Below are 5720 nucleotides of genomic sequence, written 5' to 3'. Positions count from 1 at the left end.
CCACAGCCGGATCAGCGGTGACTGCCATTACTCCTTTCTGCGCTGGTACTCTTTCCCTTTCATTCGGCCAAGTACACCCATTCATGGCCATCTCATCTAATAAAGCGAAAGCTTCATCAGTTGTCTTCCTCATCAGTGATCCGCCTGCAGCTACATCTATAGCGCTTCTGCCCAACTCAGTGGATCCATTGTAAAAGTTCTGGATCAGATTTTCTCTCGTGATGTGATGATGGGGAACTTTCCTCTGCATCTCCTTGTATCGCTCCCAAGCTTCATGTATTGATTCTCCATCATGTTGTTGATAGAGCATAATATCCCTTGTCAACTTCGCAGTCTTCGCCATGGAGAAATATTTGTGCATGAAGGCTTTTGCTAAGTCTGGCCAAGTGTTCACACCTGCTCTCGGTAAAGCATGAATCCATTGTTTCGCCTTATCCCTCAGAGAAAATGGGAATAGGCGTAGCCATACTTCATCTTCAGTCATATTGCTGATCTTGAACGTACTGCACACCTCTAAAAAATTTGCCAGATGTGCATTCGGGTCTTCGGAAGACAGACCATAGAACTGATAACGAGCCTCTAAGAGCTGGATGAAACTTGTCTTGATTTCATAATGAGGTGTAAGCACAGGATGAGCAAAGTAACCGTGAGTAGTGTTGCCAACATTTGGCTGAAAGAATTCCATCAAGGTCGGTGCTCTCTGCCCATCATTATTCTGGCCTTGTGCATTCTGCGGATTCTGCTGGTTTTGATTCTGCGGGATCACTCTGTTATCACCCGCATTGTTGAATCCAGGAGGAATATCATTTTCGTTCTCCATATTGAGATTCCTTTGAGTTGAGTGTGTTGATTTTCTGACACTGCGCTCAAAGGTAGTGAGATCTTGCTGAAACGGTTCTAACGGTAGTCCCTTGCGTCGTGTATTATGCATACACTAAGAAAAGAATACCTGAAACAACACAATCAACAAACCACACGCGTAAAACAGAAAAATAAAGACTAAAACAAGCCAAGCAATCCTAACTTAGTTGTTAAAGATGTGCTTTCCCCGGCAACGGCGCCAAAAACTTGTTGGTAAAAATACGCAAGTGTACGTATGCCAACTTGTAATACAGACTATGAAGTCCGGATATCGTACCCACAGAGAAAGCTCTAAAGACAACCAGTTAAGGAACTCGATTCGAATAGCCGAAAAGATAGTTTTTGTTTGTTGTGTAATTAAAAGACAGAAATTAGCAATTGTAATTGAAAGTGAACTAAAGCTGTAATTTAAATAGTGTGTTGACAATAATGGAAAAGGCAGGGATTATTAATCTTCGTTATGCTGTTTACTTGATTTGGGTTATGGATTGTATTGTATGAGGTTCGAACTAATCTAAAACACCTAAAATTCTCTCTCGAGCAATTACAGGCAAAAGCATTAAACTTACTAATACTAGATTAATTATTCACTCTCGCACAATGATTAACCTATATATAAATCAATTTAATGGTTATTAAGCAAATTCAAAGAACCCGCTCTCGTTAATTCACTCTCGCACAATTAACTCCTGCGTTCTTAATTATATTGTTCTATTCCAATTTTACTCTCTCGAGCTAAAACTAAAACAAATGGCATAGACTAAGTGATCAATTTAGGCTAAGCGTTAAGCACAATAATTAAAACCCATCAAGAACAAAAACCCATAAATCCAATTCAATTAGACAGACATAATTACGATTAATAATCCCCAACGAAGGGTTTAGCTAGACATAACAATGAAATAACTAAAAACAATAATTAACGAATTCATTCTGCGATTAAATAAATATTGAATTATGAAATTAATATCAATCGTACCTTGGTTGAAGTAAACTAATAATGAACAATGAAAATTCAGCGATAATAATGAAGAACGAAACTAAGATTGTAATAAACCATAGTCTAATCTCAAAAACAAAGTCGCGACCCCTAATACAACGTTTAAGAAAGGTATTTATACTAAGTCTTCTTGTAATCTTCGAGCTATGTCAAATTCCCATAATACCCAAGTCTTTTATTCGTCGAAATCCACTGACAGAGGCTAAAAACGACTTTTCAGCATTCCTTAAACGGGCGGCGCACGACGTGCAGTAGTCAAGGGCACGTCGTGCCCTCTATAAATTCCAGCCGCACGACGTGCATAGCTAGACCGCACGTCGTGCGATCCCAATTTTCTTTAAGCACGTCGTGCTCAACGACGTGCTCTCCCATCTCAACAGTTCTGGACACTGCAATCCAACGTGCTCTCAACGTGCTCTCTACGTGCACGACGTGCACTACTTACTTTGTGCCAAAATGATCTCGTTTCTTGTTCCAAACACTTCCCGGCTCTCTCATAAGTCAAAAATCGCTCTAATAAGCTCCAAAACCATCCATTTACGTGCGTATACCTGAAATGCTTGGACATAACAATAAGAACCACAACTAACATGATTTCGACGTCAAATACACAATAAAAAGACCTGAAAGTACCTAGAAAATAGGAGTATTTCTACTCCTATCATGATACTATGATTTTTTATTTAGTTCATATAATTTTTAAATATGCTATTAATATAATAAGATATTTAAATAGTAACATATATTTTTAAATTAAAAAATATTTGATAATACCGAAATAAAGGAAAACAAAATGTTTAATTTATTGGTAATGTGTAATCTGCATTTTTGTTAATTTAATTAATGAAGAAAAAAAGAAATAAAAAAATATTGAAGAACAAAAAAGGAATAAAAGATATTGAAGAATAAAAAAAGAATAAAGAAAAGAAATGACCAAAAGATTGATAAAAAGAGAACAAAACATAAAATAAATGAGGCATGTGCAAATTGTCGGGGAGAGAGAAAGAAAGAAAGGGAGAGAGAAAAAGAGAGTAGAAAGAGATAGAGAGAAAAAAGGAAAGAGTTAACAGTGTTAAATTATCAGAGTAAAATCTTAACTATTAAAACACTGGGAGTATAATTCTAAAAGAGCAAAAATTATGATGTATTTTTATTAACTTTTTCTTATTGAGGTATAAAGTCCTATTATTTTTATATTTTAGGTAAATTCTTAAATCTCTCAATTGTTTTTTCTGCGGGTCCGCAACGTAAACCCTCTATCAGGCGAAGTAAACCCCTTTTGCAGATAACCTTTCTCCTATGGACTGCCCGATGAACGCCGGCGAGAAATTTAAGAGCATTTTTTACCATCCTGACTCTAAGGCCTCCGATCACGAAAATTTTTAATTTTAATTTTTGATCACAAGATCTTTTAAATTTTGATTTTCAAAATCATGAAAGTTCTTTTTGTCCAAAAAAATGACAAAAATACTCATAAACACGTGTAATTAAAAAAAAAAACAAATTCGGTTCAACTCAACAAAATCAAACCTAAACCCACCCAATGAAATCTAAAATTATCCAATCAAACCTAAGATCGACACCCACCCACCAACCGCTACACATCCACCGAAAACCACCTTAGGTATCCACCACCCCCTCTGTTTAAAACTCTTTCCCGAAAGTTCGAAATCTGCTCCTCGCATGATTAGGGCTTTCTTACTTAACACTTATTCTCTCTTATTTTTCTCTAACACAAAAATCTCACTCTCTTCTCTTTTTTCTTTTCTTCTTAATTTTTTTTTCTACTTCTCAGATCTGTGATTTTTTTTAAACTTGAGACCACAACGTCGTCGTTTTTCTTCCGGTTGCTTTAACATCGCTTCATTGTCGCCGTCTTTTTTTAGTGGTTTCATCGTCGTCGCGTTTTTTTCAGCTGTTTTTTTTGTCGCCGCGTTTCTTCTGAGGGATTCCTCAACGTCGTTTTCAGATTTTGTTTTAGATTTATTTTAGGTCTTTTTGTGATAATTTAGATTTTATTTTTGCAAATTGATTTTTGTAGATCTATTATTTTTTATTTATAAAATTCTTCAATTGTTATATAATTATTTTATCTTTCTCTTATTCATAGATTTGTTCTTTTATTTTGATGTTGCTGATTCTGTATACAACGAATTAATTTATGGTGTATTTGCAGTATTTTTATGGTGTATCTATGTTTTTATGTATTTTGGATGCATATACGGTGTTATACTAGTGTTTTTATGGCGTATCTGTGGTGTTTTTATGGTATTTTTACTACTGATTTAGTACAACGAATTGATTTATATTTTTATAATGTTTTATGGTGTATTTACACTAAAAAAATCATACAAATACATTGAAAATACTTTATAAAAAACACTATAAAAACATCATAGAAAACACCATAAAAACACCATCAGAAAGTGCAAAAAAATAAAAAAAAAATTAAAAGAAAGATATGAAACGTAAAAAAATTTAAAAATATATTTTTGAAATTAAAACTATAAAACAGGTATCTCAGATAAAAAAAGATATAACATGTAAATAAGTTAAAAAATAAGGACCAACGAGCTGTAGTTCAAATGGTATAAGCGCTGGACAGCAAACTGTCAAGGTCGTGGGTTCAATTCCTCCCACTAGCACTTCCCCCTCCCCAATTATCAAAAAAAAAAAAAGTTAAAAAATAAGGTGTTAAGGTAATTATATTTCATAAAAAAATATTTTAGGAAATTTCCTCTATATTTTAAGGATTATCTACAAAATAAATCATAAATTTTTATATATTTGTTTGGTAAATTTAACATAAATTTTTAAATAAGTCAATTTAGTGTAAAATTTAAAATATTATTTTCTATAATTTAAAATATTTAATATTTTCTGTAAAAATAATAATTTGAACATTATAGTATAGTCCTTAACACTATGTTTTTTGCTGGGGGTATTTCTCCCTATCAATCCTTTCTCTTCAAAACTTTTTATTTCGCAATTCTAAAGTGCTGCACTATTTTAGCCAAAAATCACATCTCCACCACCAAACTTTTTAAAATTTAAATTAAATAGTAATTAATTTTATCTTATACTTTTAGTTTTACTGTTATTTTCTTACCTCTTATTTGAATTTATTTTTCCTGTATGGTTTTATTTGTCCTCAAATGCAAAGCTATTATGAGATTTGGCTATTAATCAGCTATGGCACTCTAACTTAGGGTTCCTATCACTAAATCTCTCTGAATTTTAAAATCGGCCGTTAAATTCCTTTAATTTTACCTAATGATCAACTAAACCCTTTTAACATAAATTGACCAAAATACTCTTCAAATCTATAAATAAATACAAACAAACCAGACAACTTCAATCTAACCACACCTAAAATCCACCCAATCAAATCAAATCAAACAAATCTAAACAAACCTAAATTTATTCAAAAATTAAATAAATAATTATTTTTAATTTAAAATAAAAAAATAAAAAAATAAATTTTTTTAAAAATCAATCCGGTGAACAGGCCCACTGTGGTAGGTCTGGTCACCGGAAAACAGACCCATTGCTGGCGTGGGTCTGCTACAAAGAGCAAATCCACGCCGGTGGGTCTACTTGAAAGAGCAGACCCACCCTCTCTGGTGAGCAGACCCACCACGGTGGGTCTAAATCTATTTTTTAAAATTTTTTTTTTTTTATTTCTTTATTTAAATTAAAAATAATTTTCTATTAAATTTTTAAAATTAAATTATTTATATTTATTATTTGGATAATTTTTTTGCGACGATGGACGGTAGTGGCCGGAAAAAACTGGCGGCGGCGGGTGGAAATTTCCGGTTGAGTGGTTCGATTTAATTAAGTTAATTCGTGATTTAGG

General features: G+C 33.1%; 1 non-coding gene across 1 annotated transcript; it reads left to right on the top strand.

Moving 5' to 3' along the window:
• Window positions 1-221: 221 nt before the first annotated feature.
• Window positions 222-328, top strand: LOC126658917 (small nucleolar RNA R71). Its single transcript, XR_007634483.1, has one exon. It is a non-coding gene; the product is annotated as a small nucleolar RNA R71 (small nucleolar RNA).
• Window positions 329-5720: the final 5392 nt, after the last annotated feature.

This window comes from Mercurialis annua, linkage group LG7 (assembly GCF_937616625.2).
Source record: "Mercurialis annua linkage group LG7, ddMerAnnu1.2, whole genome shotgun sequence".
NCBI classification, from domain to species: domain Eukaryota; kingdom Viridiplantae; phylum Streptophyta; class Magnoliopsida; order Malpighiales; family Euphorbiaceae; genus Mercurialis; species Mercurialis annua.
This window is presented reverse-complemented; position numbering and strand designations above follow the sequence as displayed.